Genomic DNA, 23,361 nt, shown 5'->3' with positions numbered 1-23,361 from the left:
TTCTTTTTATTAAGAATTTAATAAGGGCACACATCGTAATAAAGACATGTTTTAATATTTTTGGATGTTGATTGATGTTAATGTGCATTATAGCTGTCTCCCATGTAAGGGTTGATTCTTCATATCCCATCTTCTCTAATCTTACTCTCAAGGAACACCATAAGTTGTGTATCTTAGTTCAGTTCCACATGACATGTAAAATATCAGCTGTTTGAACTGGACAATAGGGACATATAGGCGAAAAGTTAGGATTGAATTTATTTAATTTAGATAAGGTATAATATAGATTATTTACCATAATTTGTGTATATAACAGCTTCTTGAAAGGAATGAATTTGATTGTATTTTCAATGGCTAGTTTCTTATTTTCTTCAGTCAATGATTGATTTTTCGTTTGCCAGTAGTTTGAAAATAATAAAGAATTCTGATGTTTTGCGCTCATTACAATTTTATAAGTCCTAGAAATTGTTTTCCCTTTAATCCAAGACTTTTAAGTGTTAATTTAACTAAATTTATGTTCTGTAAATCAGTGTGTATTTGTGAGAATTTAGCATTTATAAGATGGTGAAGTTGGATAAGGATAATACTATATTTCTTAGGAAGTTTGAGTTCAGGTCTCATTTGCCCCATGTTAGAGTCTTTCCATTGGTATATATCCCATATTGTGTAGTCTTTTATCAAGGGGTAGTTTGTTAGATTTACGGGTTTATTATTTATTAGTAGATTAGGATTTAGGTGTAGCAGTTGTATAAGGGCAAAAGCGTCAGCTAATTGCAATGATTTAAATAGTTTGTGTGTTGTAAGAATCATGTTTTTAATTAGTGGGTGTACATTCTTCGTGTATATGCTAGCCTGGTTTAAATTCACGAATGGTAGGGATTTGATATTATAGCCAAGGGATTTCAACTGTTCATATGAGATTTTGGTCCACTGGGGTGTCCAAGTATTTATATATGAGTCATAGTTTATTATTTGTATTTGTCTGTAGACAGTAATTATACTATAGTAAAGCTTAAAATCAGGCAATCCCAATCCCCCGTTATCTTTGGCGAATACAAATTTTCCATATTTAATTCTGGTAGATTTGGGATACCATAAAAATCTTGATATAGCTTTTTCCATGGCAAGGAAGAAGTTTTGGGGAATATTTGAAAAAAGTAGCATTTAATTGAAAGAGTATTCTTGGTAGAAAATTCATCTTGACAACACTAGCTTTTGACAGTAGAGACATATTGATGTTCTTCCATCTATCAATATCGTTTTGAATACTAGTCCAAGTACTTAGTAGGTTATTGTTTATAATATCTTTGAAGTCCAAAGTAAATAGTATTCCTAGATATTTTATCTGATAGTTTATTTTGATCTCACTCATGGGAAAGTACAATTCTTTATGACCTATAGGATTGAGGGGAAATATGTGTGACTTGTTTAAATTTAAGTTATTGTTTGAAACTACTGAGAACTCATCAATAGGTTTAAATATTTTTGGGAGGTCAGTAGTGGGGAGTTGGAAGTAAGTCATCAGCAAAGGCCGAGTATATAAGATTTGAATTGTGGATTCTGGGAATATGATGAAATTTTTTTTGTGGAATAAACAGAAAGAGGGGTTCTAAATAAAGATTAAATAGGTATGGCAAAAGAGGACACCCTTGTCTTGTACCATTGGATAAGAGTATAGGGTTAGTTATAAGTTTGTTTACCTGTATAGTGGTAGAAGCTTTCTGATACAGAACTTGGATCATTTTAATGAATTCTTGAGGAAAACCATATAAAGGCAGTATATTAAAGAAAAAGTGTAAGTTTACTCTATCAAAAGCTTTGGTTGCATCTACTGTAAGGGCATATCTCAGGCATTTATCACTATTAAGTAGTCTTACAATGGTATCTAAGAGGAGGGTGTTGTCACTTGTTTGTCTGTTTGTCATAAAGCCCATTTGTTGTTGGGAAATAATAGAGGGTTGTATATTCTTATGTCTATTTGCTATAACATGGGCTAATATCTTATGATCAGTATTTATGAGGGCTATTGGTCTATAATTTGCTGGATCTGTTGGGTCGGAATGCAGTTTAGGAATCAACACTGTCTTGGAGTTATTTAAGTATTTGTCTGTTATACCATATTGTATTATATAGTTGAAAGCTTTTAATAACACTTTGAAGATAGGTTCCATGAATAACTTATAAAAAATCAGATGTGTATCCATCAGGCCAAGGGGATTTACCTAGTTTTAGTTTGTTTATTGCAGCTTTTATCTCTTTTAATTGTAACAGTGATTTTAAGAGTTTCCTTTGATCTTCTGTAATTTGTGGAAAGTGTATATTATGTATAAAATCCTCAAATCTGTCTGTAGATGGTGATAATGTTATATTGTATAATTTCTTATAAATATCAAAAGCGTCCACTGTATCTTGGTCTTTATATATCACCTGTCCATATTTTATTTATTTGATCCTAGGAGGTCCACTTTTTATGTTAATTAATCTAGCTAGGAATTTTGTTTGTGTTTGAGCCCATTCTGAATATTGATATATTGACCTTAATTCTAAGAAGGAGATATTTTCTAAATAGTGTTTGTGTAATTGTTTTTGCCAATCAATTATTTTTTCCTTAAGTTCTTTAGAATATTTTTCCTGAAGTTCTAGTTCAGCAGTGTTTATTTGATACTTTAGTTCATTCTTAAGATTGTTATATATTTTTTTTGAGCCATGCAGATGTTTGAATAATAATAATACCCCTGATGACCTCCTTGGTAGCCGCCCATTGTATGTCATATGGAATTTGAGTGGATATAAGATCATTTTAGAGTTGGGCTAGGACATTCTGAATTTCTTGTGTTGTTTCTTGGTTTTGTATAATTCTAGGATTTAACGTCCAGGTATTGAGATAGGAAATATTTTGTTTATGGGTTGAAAGTTTATTAAAAGTCTAATTTTGGAATGATCTGAAAGAGTTCTAGGTGATACAGCATAATTAAATTTTTTAGAAAGGAAAGCAAGGGAAATTAGGAAAGCATCTATCCTGGACCAAGTTTTATGAGTGGCTGAAAAGAAAGTGAATCTTGATATTGTTTTATCATATTGAAATTTAACATAATGGTCAACTAGTTCAAATGTATTTTGTAATTCTTCAAGTACTGTAGTGGTAGATTGTGACTGTCTGTTTTTATTATGCGATCTATCCTTATCTAAATTTAGTAAAGCATTCCGGTCCCCACCTACAATAAACAGATGATTTGGGTATTTGGCTAATATATTAAAGATTTCATAAATGAAGAGCTGTTGATTTGAGCAGGGGCTATATATATTAATAAAGAGTAATGGTTTGTTCAAAGTATGATATTCAGTAGTAAATAATACCCATCTTCCCTTTGAGTCAGCTTCATAGGAAGTAATCTCTCCCTTGGAAGGATTTATTTACTATAATGGCCACTCCCCTGGACAAAGAACTATAATTTGCAGAAACTATTGTTTTAACCCATTTTCTTTTCCTTTCCCTAACCCAAAGTTGGTCATCTGAGTTTCTTGCAAGAAAGGTATATCAGCCTTAGTTTGGTATGTGAGGTGCATGATTAAATTTCTTTTCTTTTTATCTACCATCCCTTTAACATTCCAAGAGTCTATGGTTATCATTTTTTATTAATATTGTTGAAGTTTCTCATTAGTTGATACTCAAAAATACAGTTATAAACTTTGTCTGTTAGTGTATTTATCTTAAGAATAAATGTTGTGACTTCTATACTCCTAAACTCTAAATAGGTGCCTAACCACTCATCCCTCTGTATTAGTAAATGTGCATGAGTTAAGAAACTAAAAGAGACTATTATTTTTAGCAACAAGGAGTAAATATTTATCAGAGGGATGTCAATAATACCCATACAGTTCCAAATGTGAACAGTCACCAGCTAACAGACTGTGCCCATCCCGCTCCTTTTGTTATTTATGTACTGCATATTCATTTTCAGACTTCTTAAAATAGTATGCTAATTGTACCCTTAGATATTATATAGATAGAAAGAGAAAAGTAGCTTTTATAAAAAGTTTTGTAGTAACAGCAACATATTATAATTCTTAACATTTCAAGAGTTATTAAAGAGTTTACAAAACATTATTTTCAAAAAACAAGTACAATATATGAACATTTAAAGAAGGCAGCACTTTAAAATTCAACAACATTTGCATTATTCTTGCTAACAGCAACTAACTGTGGTTGTTTAAAATGTATTGGATACTTCGTTTAACACTGCACTGGCAAAAGCCATACAAGCACATCATTGTGAACTCATATATTAATAATTAACCAGTACCATCTACTGGACAAACAGGGGAAAAAAAGAGAAAAATGTGTTTGCACCTCGCTCATATACACATTTAAAAGTAAGGGTTATGCCAGTAGAATAATGATTATACATTTTAAACATTTAGAGAAGGCAGCACTTTAAAATTCAACAACATTTGCCTTATTCTTGCTAACAGCAACTAACTGTGTTTCTTTAAAATGTATTGGAAACTTCATTTAACACTGCACTGGCAAAAACCATATAAGCACATCATTGCAAACTCATATATTAATAATTAACCAGTGCCATCTACTTGAAAAACAGAGAGAAAAAAAAGAGAAATGTTTTTGTACCTTGCTCATAGACACATTTAAAAGTAATGGTTATGCCAGTAGAATAATGATTATACATTTTAAACATTTAAAGAAGGCAGCACTTTAAAATTCAACAACATTTACATTATTTTTGCTAACAGCAACTAACTGTGGTTCTTTAAAATGTATTGGAAACTTCATTTAACACTGCACTGGCAAAAGCCATACAAGCACATCATTGTAAACTCATATATTAATAATTAACCAGTGCCATCTACTTGACAAACAGAGAGAAAAAAAAAAGAGAAATGTTTTTGTACCTTGCTCATAGACACACTTAAAAGCAACTCAATGATTATGCCAGTAGAATAATGATTATACATTTTAACTGAAACTACTAATTTCTAGTATTTACACTACTTAAACTATTATATCAAAGGTTATATCCCATTATTTAAATGTAGTTTAACATTCCTTTTTTGTAAGCTCTAAATGCACTTTAAAGTCATTTCTCTATGCAGTCAGTGTTAGGTAGCTTTCCAGCTTTTAAATGTAGAAGGCAGTTATTTAAAGACAGTACCTTAAGTATTACAGTGTACCAAAAACATTTTCTTTACAGGCAGGTAAGCAGAGTTATTTAGAACACATTCCACATCCATTTGCTTGAAGTTTCCCACAAGAGTGGTATATTCTTCTGTCCTGTAGTTCTTTGGAGCTGTAGCACTTGTTTAGCCTTCCAAATGTTGTTTTTAGATCAAAAGATATGAAAAGAGTTGTCTCAGACAGGATTTACTTTGAAGAGTCGCAGAAGGGTAGATTTTGCCTGGTCAGGTGTTTCCAGGGATATTTTTTTCTTCTTTGTAATAAAATGTTAAAGTTGCAGGATATTTCATTTGGAAACAAATCTTATTTTCAATGAGAAGGGCAATATTTACTGAGTTTCTGTCGATTTTGTTTAATTTCTAAAGGAAGATCTTGAGTAATCATAATTTTATGTGCTCTCCATGTAACATTCTTTTTAACTTTATAAGCTGACAGCATCTGTTGAACATGTGCTGAATTAAACAGTCTGATATAGATTTGTCTTGGAAGATCACTTGTTTGTGTATGCTTAATAGCTCTGTGGGCTCTTTCAATCACTATCTCACCCAGGAGATCATTATTAGTCAGAAGAGAGCTTAGTATTTCTTTTATTATTGGAATAAGTTGTGGATTATCAAAACTCTCTGGAATACCTCTTATGATAAAATTATTTCTCTGGCTTCTAGCTTCCAAGTCTAGCATTTTTTGCTGTAATTCTTTAATTATGGTGTCATTGGTTTGTGTTTTTTGTTGCAGTTCATTTATTTTTAGCTCATTGTCCATACCTTTAGCTTCATTTTGTTTTAGCCTAAGCACAATTTGGTCCAGAGTAGAGCCAAATGTAGTTAGCTTATGAGAGAAACCCTGCACTTCTGTTTGTAAAAGTTGTAAAGCAGTTTTCAGATCCTCCAGTGTTAAAGGTTGTTCCTGTTTTAATCTTTGACACATTTTACCAGCTTCTTGTTGTTGCTTGTTCATTTTTTGCCTTTTAGAAGTGGTTTCTTTCTCAGGAGTAGTAATTGCAGGCAGTTTGGTTTTTGTTTACAGTTTCCATCCGATCTGGCTGATTCTCCATTAATCTTGTATAGTTAGATTCCTAGTAGTAGTGCAGAATTTTAAATGATAAGTCTTGTTATGAAAGTTGTTTTTCTTCTTACTTTCCTCTTATTAGGCCTGTTGGTCTTGAAGAATCCACACCATGCAGTTCAGGGCTCTGTTTCCAACAAGTAATTATTTTTCCTTCAGAATGAGAGAATTTATGAAAAGTAAAGATGAAACAAGTAAGTACTCATATTTCTGCTTTAATCCATTGATGTTTGATATACTTTTCCCAAGCGATGCGCTGGTTTGAAGTCAGATTATAGTATAGGAATGTAGGAGCTGCACTGTCAGTGTGCTTACAGGCTGTCCACCATTTTGGAATCCTAGCTGTGCTTATCTTGTTTTCACAGTACTTATCAGTGCACAAACCTGGTCTACTGGCCCACACAGGAAGCAGACAAAATACCTGCAGACAGGCCATAGACAGTGTAAAGGTCAAAAAGGATACATTGTTGCAGTTTTTGCTTTCCATAACACAACACTGCTAAGTGATGTGCAGTAGTTAGCAAGGTTCCCCAACACCTGCAGACAGGAAGCAGGCAGTCAACAATTTATTAATTCTTTTCGTCACCATGCAAACAAGCTAAGTGGAACTACATGGCAGTTAACACACAGATTTTAAGAATGAATATGGAATCATACAACTGTCATTTAGCTATTCCTGTGGTAGCAGGTGTAAGTGTAAGGCTATAATACAGATGGTCCTGGTTTCTAATATAGGACATTCCAGACATTTTTACTGTTGTTCCAGTTCACATTATATTCAATCTCACTTATAACACTTTAGATAGTGGAGCTGATATGAATTATATGTATGAGGGATAAGACACCCTTATTGTGTTTTCAGATGCATATCTGAGGGTATACTGTCTACTATATTCCTGCAAGTATAATTCTGCTATCTGGACTTGGATGGCCTTTACACAAAAATAAGAGACATACACAAATAAATATGTTTATAAGGATCTTATCAGATTACACACATACATAGCAGACACCTCAAACTGCCAACTGTATTTATGAATGATTCATGACTATGTCTGAGAAGCACTTCTTCCATGGCAAAGATAGGAAATCATTGTTGTGGAAGTAAATGTTTTTGTCCCTTATGCATAGGTTTGAATCCCACACTGTAAAATTATTTTATCAGTACATAAAGGCAAACCAAAAATGTGTGATGTCATAACATGTATGCCCCCAGTGCACATCTACAAAGTTAAATCACCTAACAGTTATTACAGCAGATACTCCTTAAACTAATGTCAAGTGTTAGATTAACTTTCCAATTAAAAAAAAATGATTTCCAACCTGCTTGGCACTGCTGCTCTCTGCTTAACATTGCCCAAACTTAGTTGGTATAATTTCTCGAGGTTTGCACACTACCAGGAAATGCAATAACAGGAATTTGCATGAAACCATCATTTGCCATTGCTCTACTTTTGGGGTTATACATAGGATCATAAGAGATTACTAGGCTATCGACCCGGAGGTCATTTTAAGCCAAGCCTTGTCAACTCAATGTAATACCATAGTGGTATTAGTCAATACCCAAGATTGCATTTAGTGATGACTGCCCATGTCCACGAGGGTTGTGGGCACTATTCTCAGTAAGAATTTATGGTGTCCCATATGGTTTACCTTCATACCGTCAATCACAATATGGGCAAAACCACTTCTGCTAATATCAAACTACAAACGTCTCCAACGTCAAATTCCACATATCTGAACTCAAAACCTTGCCCCCTTTTTGACTCATGGTAGCACTGATGTGGAGGTGTGGCATGGCCGGAAATGTCGAAATTCGACATTATTTTGACATTTGAGAAGTTTTGCAGTTATGGTTTCATGGAAATGGTTCGATTAAGTGCCCGGTCGATCATGTGTGATTGATATGAAGGTAAACCGTCCCATACACTCATCCAGGTTCCTTTTGAACAGTGTCATAGAGGATCTCTGCTTCACATGAATTGGTAGCCTCTTCCAAAGATGTCAGTCACTGGGAGATAAATCTGTCCCTCCAGCATGTCCTATTTAAGTTGCCGGCCATATTTAAGTCCCTGGAATGGGTAGCCCTAGATCCACTTGATTTACGGATATGCTGTAAGATCATTAGGTTTGGGTCTTGGATTGCTCTGTAGGCCAGGCATAAGTCTCCCCTCTGAAGTCTATGCAATACAGAGTATAGTGATAGGGATTTTAGTCGGTCCATGTAAGGCATATGCTGGAGGCCCTTGATCTTCTTTGTTGGAAACCTCTGAGGTCTCTCTAATTGCTGTAGATGCTTAGTATGGTACATATCAAATGGGGCATTATACTAATTTATGAGCAAGATAAGGGCCGAGTACTGGGGGTTATAACTTCTTTTGCTCTCAAGGCAATGCCTTTACTAATCAAGTGAGCTATGTGGAAAGCTTTCCTTATAATGGGAGACATGTGGTGGTTGAAGTTAAGGTCACGGTCAACCTGTGATTCTCAGTTCCCTCACTACTTCATGGGTACTTAGGGTATTGTTATTGATTTGATAGTGTGAACGGACATTGTTTGTGCCAAAGGGAATAATGATGCATTTCTTTGCACTCAATTGTAGTTCAGTTTTAGGATCAGTAGTATAATTGTATTCACGGTTTCGTCACATGAAAAAGGTCCTGGGTTCAATCCCCAATGTAACCATTAAGATCTGTGTGGCCTAGTGGGTTAATGCAGTGGTCTGTAGGTGAGTGCAGCCTGGGTTTGAAACTTAGGGGTTCAAGGTTGGTATAATGGTTAAGTTGCTTGCCTTGCAGACACAAGGTTTGAGACCATGACTAATACACCAGTGGTTGGTCTGTGTGAGATCATCCTGGAGTATACTGACATCATTTGGGGATTCAATGATTGCACCTAGTTTGCAGTCATCTGCAAACTTGGTCAACCACAAACCTTTAGTTTTGACCTGAACTTTTGAGAAGTATATATCAAACAGTAGGGGGCCTAGCACTGACCCTTGTTGCACCTCGCTGGTAACAGGTCTGCTGGTTGATGTGGAGTCACCCACTTTGATAGTGTTTGTCTGGTTCATGAGCCAATTGGCAACCCATCTTACAATGAAGTGGTTTACATTCAGTTTGCTAAGTGTATCAGTAATGTCTGAGTGTGGGATTGTGTCAAAAACCTTTGCCAAGTGAAGGTATTCTGTGTGCACAGATTTGCCCTCATCAATGGCCTAGGTCTCACTTTCAATGAAATCCACCAGATTTAACAGGCAGGGCCTCCCCTTCATGAAGCCAAACTGGGTAGGGTCAAGGGTTTGGTTGTCACCTATGTCTTTATTAATGAGGTCCATAATGATATATTCCATGGCCTTACAGATGAGTCTGGTTATGCTTATGAGTCTGCAGTTCACCAGGTCTGTAGCTAGGCCACCTTTGTGGAGAGGAATGACTGTAACTGTTCTCTATTCCACAGGAATAAAGGCTGTGGTTATGCTATGATTGAAACGGTACTTCATGGTGATGCTAGTTCATGTTTTAGCCTGTTTAGAAGACAACCTGGGATGTTATCTGGTCTTGTAGAGGCTGTGTTCTTTGCCTTGGACAGGGCTTTGAGGACCTGCTATTCAGGTATGTAAGATGGGAGGGGGGGAGTTTGGGGGAGGGTTTTTTTGTAAGTTAGGAGGGGATTAGGGAGTAAAATATTTGCCCAACCTATCCAATAGTAGGATCATTATCTCTGCGGGGTCAGTGTGTGTGATAACATTGGCCACCAGTTCTGCACATGCTTGGGTCCTACCCTTTAGGTTATGTACATAGCTGTAAAAGGCCTTATGGTTATCATTGGCAGTACTTTCGAGGTTTCTTTCAAAGGAGCTCTTGGATGATTTGACAATTTGTCTTATTTCCTTATTAAGGCTGAGGAGGGTGTTTTTCCATAATTGGGTCCTTGTCTTTGTTTTCTTGGACAGCAACCTTTTGCATTTATTGTAGTATTTATTGATGATGAAAGTCCACCATGGCAGCCTGATTTTACTTGGGGCTCTGGGTTTGATTCTGTCTGGTACAGCCGAGTTTATACACTTATGCAAGTGAGTGTACAGGGCTTTATTGTAAGCTTTGGCATAGTTACCACTTTCAACTTGGGGTGGGGCTTGAAATGCATTTATACCTTCACCTAGGTGGGTACAGTTTGCCTTTGTGAAGTTTTTTTAGTTTGATTTCACCCTTTGTGAGTTCTGCTGTTAATGTCAGTTTGAAGGTGACTGATTTGTGGTCAGTTTTAACTAATGAGAGTCCAACAGTTGCAGCAGTGCACCTGTTTGACATGTTGGTGAGGACCAGATCTAGAATGTTTGTTCCTGCAATTGGGGTGTGGACAGTTTGCTCCAGGGCATTTGAATTCACAAAATCAAGGAACTTTTGTGCTAGTGAGTTTGGGGTAACGTAGTTGCCCAGTTGATGGTGGGATAATTGAAATCCCCCATAACCAGTGTGTTTGGTAAAATTTGGATTGTCTTCAGCTTGGTTAAGTAGGTTTCTTGGGTGTCATGACCCATTGAGGCAGATCTATAACTGGCTCAGACTTGAATGAGGGTGTTACCCACCGTAACCTGGACCTGGAGAAACTCTATGGAGTTGTCCAGTCTAACTAGATGTAAGATGAATTTATCTCTAATATAGATTGAAACACCATCTCCTTTGGTTTTCATACATTCATTTTGCGGTCTAAAGGTGTGGAAGGCATTGTAGCCTTGCAGGGCAGTTGTACTCTCTCAGGCTTTAAACCAGATTTCTGTGACTGCACAGACATCTACATCGTCTAGTGATAGAAGTGCTTCCAGGGAGTACAGTTTTTGATTTAAGCACCTAGCATTTAGCAGCATGTTCCTTATTTTGTTCTAATTGGTTAATTTCATGTTGGTAATGCTGTTTTCAAGACCTTGCCTAAAAAAGGCACCATGGGGAGGCATGAGCCTTTGCTAGCAGCCAAAAGCCTAGGGGTGCTAGTTGCAAACCATCTCTGGCAAAGCAGTTCGATTTGTCAACCATGGCTTCCCAGGCAGACAGGAACTGGATCCCCTTGGAATGACACCTAAAACTAAGCCAATTATTGAAATCAATCATTTTTATTTATACTGTGGCATCATTCTAGTTGAGGGTAGTATGCTGCTCAAGGCTAGGGACATACCTGCCTGGGACACATGCAGCTTAACATATCTGGTGTTAGAGGGGAAGATGCCCACTATAGGGTGCAGAGGTGGAGTGTTCAGGAGTCCAGGATATTTATTTCACTCCTGGTAAAGCACCACAGCCAATGCTTTTGCAGGGGGACTATTCTGGCTATCAATACATGTCTGAGGCTTGTAATAGTCTGGCCAAGGCTGTCTCCATTGTGACTAGCATCCCATGCACTGGAGAACAGTGTAGGGACCATATCAGTGACCTAAAAATGCACAAAAGTAATACCTTCAACAAGTGGTTGGATGAGATTCAAGCCAGTGACATCCCACAGTTGTGTAAGTATGACAATAAAGATAATTTAGAATACATAGAAAGCTTAATATAGGCAGGACTGGTATGCATAATGTTCTTCTGTTCTGCTCTCTTCTTTTCACAGCTAATCCTGAAATTGAGTTGAATGTGCAGGCTCATGCTGATTGTTTAGAGACACTGAGGGAAGCAAGTGGTATCTACTTAGCAATTATTGTAGCTTTAAAGTTAAAGATTTTTTTGCTTTCTCTGCAGTAGTAGGAAAGCATATCCTAACTATAAAAGCAAGTATGCATGCATAAGTCAGTACCAGAAAACAACTTTAAAAGTCAACTGTAAGACTGTAGTCAGAAGTTGTGGGTTCAAATACCATGAGTAATAACTATACAATACTGCATTTAATTAATAATATTAAATAAATTAAACTCTATACAAGTGGCATAAAGGCCTGGCTATTCACCACAATCTCTATAATTGGACCAAGCATATTTGCAGTATAAGCACATTGCAAGGAGTACCTTGAGCAATCCATAATTATAGTTTGAAGGTGTTAGGACATATACTTAAATATAATACTTCAGATAAATGTGATGGCATTAATTTTATCTATTTTATTCTTTCTCCCAACCCTTATCTCTTTTTTATTTTCTATTATGTGTCATAAAAATTTCTCCATGTCATCCATCTGTACAAAATCACTAAATGTTTCAGAGCAGAGCAAGTTAGGCCAACCCCAGAGTGTCAGCCTGTCTTTGTTCCACCAGCCCTAGCAATGATGCCCAACATATTTGAGACCCAACCTGGCAGTACTGTCTACTGCCACTGTACTACCTGCTCCCTCAGGTAGAATAACCCCAGCAGCTGGTACTGTGATACCCGTGAGAATACTGACATAGGTGGGGATTTCATCACCCACCCAGAGATGCCAGGGTTGCTGCATATGGTCATGCACTGCACCATTGGCTCATGCCTATGCCAGATGGAGAAGCTGCTCTCCCTCATGGTCCATAGTAGAAGATGTCGAGCACTCCAGCAGCCAGTGGAGTAAAGGGACAGTGATGACAGTCCTGTGAGTGAGGTCTAGATTTTTACTGTCCCCATCTTTGATGGGCATGAGCATGCGTTGCCCCCTCCCTCACCCCAATCATGGCTTCCCCAACCTTTTCTGTCCCTCAGCATCTCTGAGACTTGTCTTGTTTGTATGCTTTTGCTTCTTTACTTGCCCAACTTATGTGACCCAGAAATACCAACATCCCTTACACAGTATTCCTCTCTTACTGAAGCAAAAAAGGGCACCTGCTCCCACAAAAAATATTGTCCCTTACATAGCTCTTTATTTTGCACACATGTCTTCTTGATACACTTGATTTGGCCCAATTGGCTATACTACATGGTGGCATTGTTGACCTGTGTATTTTATGCCAGCATGACTAGCTATGATATTGTAAATAAGTTCTTACATGTCGATTTATAATCTGTTTGTACAGAATATTTTAAAGACATGAAAAGTGTCATTTTACATTTCTAACTGTGCATGTTTGTGAAGAAAGATTTTAAGGCAAACTGTCTCAGTTTCAGCTGATCAGCAGACTGTCATTAGAATGTTGACAGTTGCTATGTGTTACTGTCAGAAGCTGAAAGGCAGGAAGGAACTTTTAGAAAATAGCTGCTGATTTTCAAAATATGAAATGAAAATTAGAACTGGAACAGTTGACAGTTAGGGTAGTCTATAAAAGAACCTGCAGAAGACAGTTGTTAGTAGTCAGTTACAGTTGTGAGTTTTTCACAGATGTACTGCTCAGTGGATACCCCAAAAAAGGACTAATCAAGAACTATAAGCCTGCCTTTGCTCTGTTGTAGTAATTTATTTTAGATCTGGGACAGTGTTCTTTAGTCAGATTGGAAAATTATAACTAATCAGTTGGATCAGTTAGAGTTTTTCTGAATGTTGAATTTCTGTCCTACAGTATTGATTTCATTTTCCTGGTGATTGAGCTCTGTTTATTTATTGGAAATTTCTGTTTTACATTTTAATCATTTTGCTTAATATTCAATATTTTATTAACTTACATTGTGGCTGGTCAATCAGTGTTTTTCTTTAGTGATTTGAGAGTGATTTTACTTGCCTTGATAACTTCCCCGGGCAAGTCCAAAAGCCTGGCTGCTAAGGTCATTTACTACTATTTGTTTTGATATTTAATTTTCATAACTGGGCACCCCTTTAGAAGGGCATGAAGTCACTCTGATCAGTGGCAACATTACTGTATTATTTTGAGGAATGGACACAGCTGGAAATCTGTGTTAGGCTTTCCCAGAAGTGTTTGGATGTGTGAGATTTTATTTATTTAAGTGTGAGTGTATCAGAGGTCTTAAACTAGGACACATTGCTCTGAATTGTGTAATAGGGAGTTAAGTTAGGGGTGGATAGAAGTATACAGTCCAGTCCCAGGCTAAAGTGTGTGGTCCTGTTGTGATCTTAGGAAAAAATTGTGAAATATTACTCCTGTTTAAGTGACAGTCTCACATTGGAGTCAGTAGTGAGGATTGAAGCTCTTCAGTTATTGACCCATGATAGTAAGGGACATCACATTATTGTTGGCAGTCCAGTGGGATATTATCTGGATGTCACATTATTTTGGTGACAATTCAGTGGGATATTGTTTGGATGTCACAACAAGCACCACATAATGCACATTGCACACTCATCAATCTGGTAACATGCAGAAACTGAACTACCTTGACAATTGAACATGCCTACACATCCATTTCATGTTGGCCTCCCAAAATGTTCACTCCAACATCCACTGCTGATGTCATCCACTATAGGTTGTCCTGCAGCCTTGTAAAATTAAGACTTGTACCATACTGCTCATGTAAAGTACTGAGGAGTTCTAATCTCATTGCAGTCAATTGGTGTGTGTGTGTGTGTGTGTGTGTGTGTGTGTGTGTGTGTGTGTGTGTGTGTGTGTGTGTGTGTGTGTGCGTATTTGTACACTTGCTTGACATTAGAGACATCATTTTACACCAGCATGTGGAACACTGCTATTAGCATTTTCTCCTTACCACTTACTGCTGACCTCATCAGTTATAAAATTGTTGCCCTGCACTCTCCATGTCAGACTTGAGCTGTGGTAAATGCCTTAAATACAGAGTTCTCTAGCTGGTGTACTTAGGTAAGAGTTCTGTTCTCACTGCTGTCAGTGTGTGTGTGTGTGTGTGTGTGTGTGTGTGTGTGTGTGTGTGTGTGTGTGTGTGTGTGGGTTCTTTGTGCCCTTTCTTGACATTAGAGAGAGCATTTTACACCAGGATGTGGGACACTGCTATTAGCATTTTCTCCTCACCAGACATTGCTGATTTCATCAGCTGTAAACTGTTGTCTAAAACTATCTAAGTTGGACTAGAGCTGTGGTTCTTGTCTTAAATACAAAGTTCTGTAGTTGGTTTACTTGGATAGGAAGGAGTTTTGTGCTCACTGCAGTCAATCAGGGTGTGTGCATGTGTGTGTGTGTGTGGGTGTGTGTGTGTGTGTGTGTGTGTGTGTGTGTGTGTGTGTGTGTGTGTGTGTGTGTGTGTTTGTGCAATTTCTTGACATTAGAGAGAGCATTTTACACTAGCATGTGGGTCACTGCTATTAAAAGTTTTCCTCACCAGACACTGCTGTTGTCATCAGCTATAGCTGATTTGCAGATGTGCAGTATTCCCATTAGGGCAGGGTCAGAGACTGGCTTGTAGTACAGGCACAAGTCACCTTATACTACACAATACAGATTACAGTGACGGGGCTTTCAGTCTATCTACATACGTCATGACATGATTTGTAGGGCCTGTATTTTCTTAGTGAGAAATCATGGACCTTTTCTATATGGACACTAGTAATATCCCAGCTGTTTGCAGCAGACATGTGTGAATTGTTAATGCTAAATCCATGTCTTTTACATCTGTTAGATGTCCTGGCAGAAATCATCCACAGCATGCATGATGACAACACTATCATCATGTGGAGCTTGACCAGGCCAGGACATTTGACACAAATCCACATTGAGTTAGTCACTCAACATTTTCAGATGTAGCCATAAACACCTATATCACCAAGTGGGCAGGCCACTGGATGACATACATGGCATCTAAATATGTTGAAATGTGTGACATAATGTATATCTATGGTCCAGTGATCAGGTCCATACATCAAGACTGTCTGCTAGACCCTTTCCTGCCCATTATTTAAGTCACAAAAGTCATGATTTACATACACATCCTGTGCCCAAACAACTATCTGGAGGACTACAGATTGTGAACAATCATTTACTCCAACTGTGATCTTAGTATAATAGAAAAAGTGTCAACACACACCGGAGATTGCTGCCACAGCCATGATAACACATGAGATGAATCAAAAACATGGGGGGATTTGTTACGTTATGAAAATAAAATATATAAACCAATAATAATGTAGACACCACACCCTATAAGCAGACCAGCTGGTATGTGATCTGTGCCCTGGGGTAGATGGTATATGGAATGTCGACCAGCATGTAGTCACAGTTTTTATGTATCACAACTATTGAGTATGTGCTGGACATCCATATCAAAGGCCATAATACTGCCACAGATAACAGCCTTCATCACACCAATAACTGAGTACAATGCAACTTTCTTCATTTTAACTCACTACACATCTTCCAGTTATGTGTAAGGGAAGTGTAACACCTTTGCCACACTGAGCTGCCAAACATCTTATTGGCGATACCTAGGTATTCTTTTTGTTATATAAACATTACTGTCTGATGGTGTGGAATACCCATCAAGGTGTTACACCAGATGCATGTGTGGTATCTGTTCTGGTGATTTGACCACTACATATATAACTGTTCCACAACATTGATGGCATTGGTTAAATTCATGAAAGTGTGGATTGTGCCATCTATATGCCATGCACACCAGTCAACTAGCCTGTAGTGATCCTAATGTCACATACAGATACAGCAGTGTCCCTCCTAACACCTCCAGCAGACGTTACAGTGTCAGGATAGTGTGCTTGATTACCCTCGTAGATTGCTGACATCATAATAGTTGTACAAGTGTGTTCATACAGAACCATCTATGATCACTCAGAATCACATATGTTGTGTCAGAGACATTGTATTACTGGTGGTATTATTCTGATATTGTCCATGATTGTGTACACTTCTTTTACTGTTGTCCATGGGCTTGTAACTGTGTTCCATGTTTTGGAGACCTCTGCTGACATTACACTCATATTCAGACATATCAGTTTTCACAGCTTCACAATATGCACCCAAACCCAGTTGTATATTACATCCCTAATAGATATCCTTTCCATTGTTCATGTCAGAATGCTTTTCTCACAAAGACATATCTTCTCCATTGTTATGTCAGCTTTTCTGACAGTCACATAATATACATTTTTACTGTGAAGTCCATACTATAGCATATAAATATGTGATTAATGTTCCTGCTACAACTGTCTTCCATTTACTTGCCCTCATCTGCTGTACATTACAATGTTTTACCTGTCCTATTTCCCTGTGTTCATTCCTACAATTCATCTGTGTATTCCTATTCAATACAAACACTTCCCCTGAATGTTTATTTTAAATGGCAGTCCATGTACCCTTATAGAGCATTTACCCAACATTTGTACAGAAAGGCTTGGAGTATTATGCACTATTGTGCACTGTATACACTGTCCTGTACTGTGTTTGGAACATATACATTACTATATGATAAACCCTGGTGATCATTGTGGCTTTCCTTGCAATCTGGCTAACCTAGATTACTGTAAGAGAAGCAGGTTCATTGTCAGTGTTGCACTACATTGTTTCCTGGTGGCTTACACTTTAGCCTGCCATGAAACTGTACTTGTTTATGTTTAAATGCAGTGCGTGGTATGGATATGTAATTAGCACTGCTGCTCACCACGCAAACATGTAAACTCTGTGTAGGCTTCGTGCAAAACCTACATGGAGTTTATTAAGTCCTTATGATGGTCTTTACTCTTAATACAATGATAGCTCCATGTAAATATGTTCTGGAAATAAATTCTCTTCTGCATCCTGAAAATAAGTCATGCACCTTTAATGGAAACAAGGTATAATACAACATGCTAGACTATTACCGTGAAATACCTGTAAAAGCCTGCATTTGGTATCTGTGTATAATAGATGATTGTACATTGATGTTCAAGTGTAAAATGTGCCTAAGTTTACTATTCCACCCTTAGGAATTTATACCGAATTTGAACTAGGCCTACCCATTATAGAACAGACAATGTGCATTTCCCCACCGATGGTGCAGTTATTGCCAGCATTTTCAATGTCTGAAACATCAACACTGGGGACTAGCTCAGAGATAGGATCAGGGTTCAAACCTTTACTGTCAATATCAATTGCAATTCCTTTACTGCTGACCATGCTGTCTCCAAGGTTGGCATTTTGGCAATCAGTGCCAGAGCACCTGATACTGATTTCAATGCTGACTTCTGCATTTTTTTCTTGGTTTGAATCTGTGCCCATTCATGACACCTTCATATCAAACCTAGATACTCATTATTCAGTCCTAATTTTTGGTCCTGATTCTTCAGTATAGGCTTCTCTGTGTGTGCCTGCAACAACATAGACTTCCATCATGACCACCACCATAAGGCACACTGTTCCCCACTGTCAAACATCCCCTCTCCTTAAGATAGAAGAACTGGCAAGCCTGTTCATGGTGTTAAGATGTCATCAATGAGAGTTGTGCTGCTCTCCTTCTTGGAGTTTCCGCTCTGAGATCCCATAGGAAAATGTGGTGCAAGAGGAAAAACCTCAACTCACCAGTGGAGTCTCCTAGCCCAGACATTGCTGGCAATTAGGCTAATTCCTTCATCCCTGTCAGATTATCCCAAGTTTGAAAAGGTCCTCAAGATGATTTTCATTTAAGTGGGATGGTCCCTAGAAACTCCCTCCTTTCCAAACTCATCATAGAGGAGGTTTTCCAATCCCTTACGTTCTTAAAGTAGGTGGGTCTTTCTGGCTAATATGCTGGTTTCTCTGGTCAGACAAACAGTATGAAAGATCCCCACTGTGGTATCCCTAGATCCACTGGACTGGACATGTTTTTCTAGTACCCCTGAAGTGGACTTTGCTGCTGCTGTGGCAGTCTTATAGAAGGCTTCTACACCTCAAAACCTATAAGCAAGCATTGCATAAGGAATCCCATGTATTGTATTACCTAGGGAAGTGATTTAACATGTGTTCTTCCTGTACCACGAAGGCAGTTAATTGTATGAAATACTTTCTCTGATTACAGAAGGGCCTGGACAAAGAAAACTTCCAATAATCTGAAGGTTTTGCCAAATGACGACATTAAAGTTAAACTTAAGTACCAGATGCCAAGTATGTGCTCCGTATCAGGCATGTAGTTGGTTTAAGACATTGTGGATGGTTCAGCCTAAGGGTCAGGCACTATCCTTACCATTTGACATCATGCCTGCCTTCACCTATTGGATTTATGTTGATGACATTAAAACTATTTTTATCAACACCTGCTTTAAAGAAACCTTGCTTTTTGGTAAGTTGTAAATGCTGATCTGAAAAAACATGAACAAGAGGGCAGACCCTCACTACTGTTTGTTTTTTATGTTTTAGCTTACACAATATAAGTTTTCCAGGGTACAGTAAAATCTGTGTTAGCTATGGTTATGGCATGCCCATCATTTTTTTGTCAGTAAAGGATCTTGGTGAGTTTACAAAGGTTGCAACAACTTCTCAGGTGGAAAACAACCCAAAGGTTGTTAGAATCAGTAAAATATTTAAGGACTCTACAGTACTCAATCTGTGGCTTGCAGTCAGGAACCTAAGACCTTGCCTGTCTGCTCCTATCTGGAGGCAGTCAGGAGGTCCATGCATCCTTCCACTTGTTAATGTGGTTGGATATCATACAGGACAAGAGGGAAAGGACAATCTTTCCAAAAGGCTAGATCATCCCCTTCATATCACAAACCATAGTCTCTTCCACTTCTAGATGTCCCTTAATATTGTCTCTGTGTGTGCCTAGTTGATATTATGCAGCCTTGCATGCTTATGAATTACTCATCTACTTGGCTATATTATTACTCTTGTACATGTTTACTATTGGCCTAGGATTTTGCTGAAATGTGTCCTCAGACCAGTCCACCACCTCCCTGCTTAATAAAATCAAATGAACTAATTAATCAATAAGAAAAAAAGAATGAACAATCCAAGAGATCTTACCAGAACTGCTAGGGATAGGCCTTGACTCAAGGGTTGTTTTTGTACTAAGAAAACAAGGGACCTATGTCCATTTTGGATTTAAGCAACTTAAATCCGTATGTTACAAATAAGTCTTTTTGCATGTAAAATGCAGCAAAAGGTTCAAGCAAAGTTCTTATCTTCTGCATAGAAAGCCACACATTTTCAGTTTTTTACATTGTTGACTGGCCTTACCCTAGCCAGCAGGATGGCCACCACATGCATGTGTTTGGCATCAGGGATAGTAGTTTACCAAGCTCTTTCTGCAATTGGATGACTGGATCCTAGTGGTCTCAACAATGGGCAGTTTCATAGCAACCTTATGCTGTTCTTCCAGTCCTAGGGGATAATGTACACTGCAAAGTCCTAGTCATCACTCACATAATATATCACATTCTCTATGTGCAGTTTGAAGTCTGTGCCTTTTTGAACATATCTTCCTTCAGAAAGGTTCTTTCCCTCTTGGTCAGTGACATTTCAGATATTGCAAAGTAGAACTATTCCAGGTACTCTCTATCTACAGGCACTCTGGTTTTAGGAAGTAAAGTGCCAAGTGTGACATGAGGGTTCTGCAATGAACCTCCATAGTTAAACAGAAATAGATGGTAGATCGATATAATTTTCAGATTTAAAATTTCTTGGAAGTGCAGGAATTGTCCCAAATAGTGGATTCAACCTGTCTCACAGAAACCTTTGCAAGCCACAATCTCTACTATGACAGTCACCATAAACACTTCTGCTGTGGACAGGAGCATTATCAGAAACAGATGGTAAATAGGACTTAATTATAGACACTGGCCTCTCTACAAATAAATGTTCTGGAAATTGGAACAGTTCTTCCAACCTTAGAGGTGTTTCAATACTCCCATCCTAAGGTGATATTACCATCATACTAACAATATGGACCTGGTATGGTGTCTCATCTAGTAACGTGGAACTAACTGCTATCCCCTTTGTCAAAAGGCCATGAGAGTTTAGGAATGGGCCTTTCATACCAGTCGTCTTCGTGCTGACATTGATATGCTGGGAGTAACCAGATCCTTGCTGCACTGGTTCAGTTGCTGCTTGTTGAAGCATCATGAATGTTTTCCATTTGTTGATGGTAAGGACACTGTTCTTTCACTGTGGAAAGCCTTGCTGCAACCTTCTTTCATCCTCAAGCAAAACTAAATGTAGCAACATATTTTTCCTTTTTAGTCCAAATATACCCTCATCCAGAAGTGATCACTGGGTCTCCTCTACATTTTCCCTGTGGCTTGCCTTATTCCCAGATTTCTAGAGAAGTGTGTGGTGCACAAAGCCAAAGTCATCCTGCATGTCATATTTTGGCCATGATAGGTATGATTTCCCCCTTGATATGACACATCTTCTGGACTGCCACTCCATCTGATTCCAAGCAAGAGTCTCCTGTCTCACCAGTCCAGAAAGACTCATCCAGACCCTTTATCCATGTGGTTAATTGCATTGTTTCTACACTGACAGTTATTATCAGGGGACTCTACGTTCTTGGAAAGAGTGATACAAATCCTAACATCTGCACAGGGACCTAACTTAAGTAAAATGTGTAAAGGTCGGTGAAATAATTTTTCCTTATGGACCGTGGCATGGGAGTCAGACCCTACCACACCCTAAGAAGCAAGTCAGAGTGAGTGAGAGGGAAGGGAGTTAGAGCTTTGGAAAGCTGTCCGGATGCTGTGTCCTTGACCGGACACTACCCATAGGCTACTGCAGTAGTGAGACTGATGAACATATATTGCTGCAGTAACTAAGTAACTCTCATATCCCAGATTGGAGGTTTGTCATTATTATCCACAACACAGAGCTCCAAGCTTACATTCTTAGATGGATCCCATCCCCATGAAAGAAGAATACTTTAAATTATGTTGGCACCAAAGAGAAATCTGAATATAGATATTGTATTCAGCTTACAATACCTTGAAAAAGTATTCAGCAAAGCCAGTGTAGCCACTAAAAAAATATCATGCAGGGATGTATTTTTAGAGAATCCCTTTGAACTAACCATAGTTCTACTGTAGTCTGGGTTCTGATAACAAGTGTTATTTTTCTGGTCACAAAAGTGAATATAACTTGGCAGTTATTTAGACAGCATTGATTTTTGTACTTTATTGTCCAATCCCTCACTCAATCTGACTGCTGATTAGCCATACTCTTTTTTTAGTGGGAAATACATCTGCAACCAGAGTGAGGTAAATCTTCAGAATTTTCCTGGACCTCTAGGAGAAGCATCTGTCTCTGGCTCTGGAGGAACAGCAGTCTGTCAAAACTTTTTTGCCTAACTGTTAAGATCCCATTTGCGATCCTCTTCCTCTCGTAAATATTTATTATTTAATATTTGTGGTATTTTTTCTGATCTACCTTAATAGTTAAAAATAAATAAATAAATACATATTTGCAGTATTCCACCTTACATTAAGAATAAAGGCTTTTGTCAAGGACATGCTTCTACAATGTTTACTTGGCTTATTTTACAATTTTGTGTGGGAAGTTTGTGATTTTATGAGTATTTGGTCTGTTTTTACAGTCAGAATGTGTGTTTTTCTTGCCTGTTACTGTTTTTTAATGGGACTGTATTTTTTTTTTTATTCCTGAGGTAATAAACATTCTATGGTATTTCTGACTAATTGTTTAAAGTCTGGTGACATGATTTTCAATGTATGCTTGCATTTACTAGTGTGGGGACATTTTTTTTTGGTCTTTGGTGAAGGAAATGTGCTGTTGTGCTTAAATACTTACCTTCCCCCACTGCTACTAAGCTTACTTTGCCAGCAATTAGGTTTCTTGAATCTTCCATGGCTACAGCATGGATAATATTTCCAGTCTTACTTCCTCCACTCTTTTGTACCTAAAAAAAAGAAACAGATAAAACTATTGATTCAGCCTGTGGTTGATGATTCTGGGATGACCAAGACAGTTTCACAGACCACCTACCGATTCCCTCGACTCCTTGTGGTGTAGCTGTAATGGTCACTATGGACGAGAGATTAGCTATACCCCCAGAGGCTGTTCCTTTACCTGTTACAGGTATGAGAGAACCAAACAGTTTAGGTACAGCAGTTGTTCAGGGAAAGAGACCTCTTGCCAGAGCAGTAGGCTGTCCATTGACCAATCTCCCACTAGGGATATTCCTAGAAAAAAGAAGCCACAACTTAATTATAGGTCACATAATCAAGTTGTTTCTGTATACGTCAGCTGTTACGTTTTTGACTAAGAATGTTTTGCAGTCAGTCAATTCCGGGGATTGTTTGCCTTTTCATAGTTCTACTGCAGGTATTCCCAGAAAACAGTATTTGTAGTTTGATGAAGAAGATTCTGACAAAGACAAGGGTGATTATTT

General features: G+C 37.9%; 1 protein-coding gene across 3 annotated transcripts in view; it reads left to right on the top strand.

Moving 5' to 3' along the window:
- NLGN4X (neuroligin 4 X-linked) overlaps nucleotides 1–23,361 on the top strand; it is a 2,032,144-nt gene that overhangs the window by 2,004,661 nt on the left and 4,122 nt on the right. The gene's annotated exons all lie outside the window — the stretch shown is intronic.

This window comes from Protopterus annectens, chromosome 5.part0, assembly GCF_019279795.1.
Source record: "Protopterus annectens isolate FY-2018-M chromosome 5.part0, PAN1.0, whole genome shotgun sequence".
In the NCBI taxonomy this organism is placed as follows: Eukaryota; Metazoa; Chordata; order Ceratodontiformes; family Protopteridae; genus Protopterus; species Protopterus annectens.
This window is presented reverse-complemented; position numbering and strand designations above follow the sequence as displayed.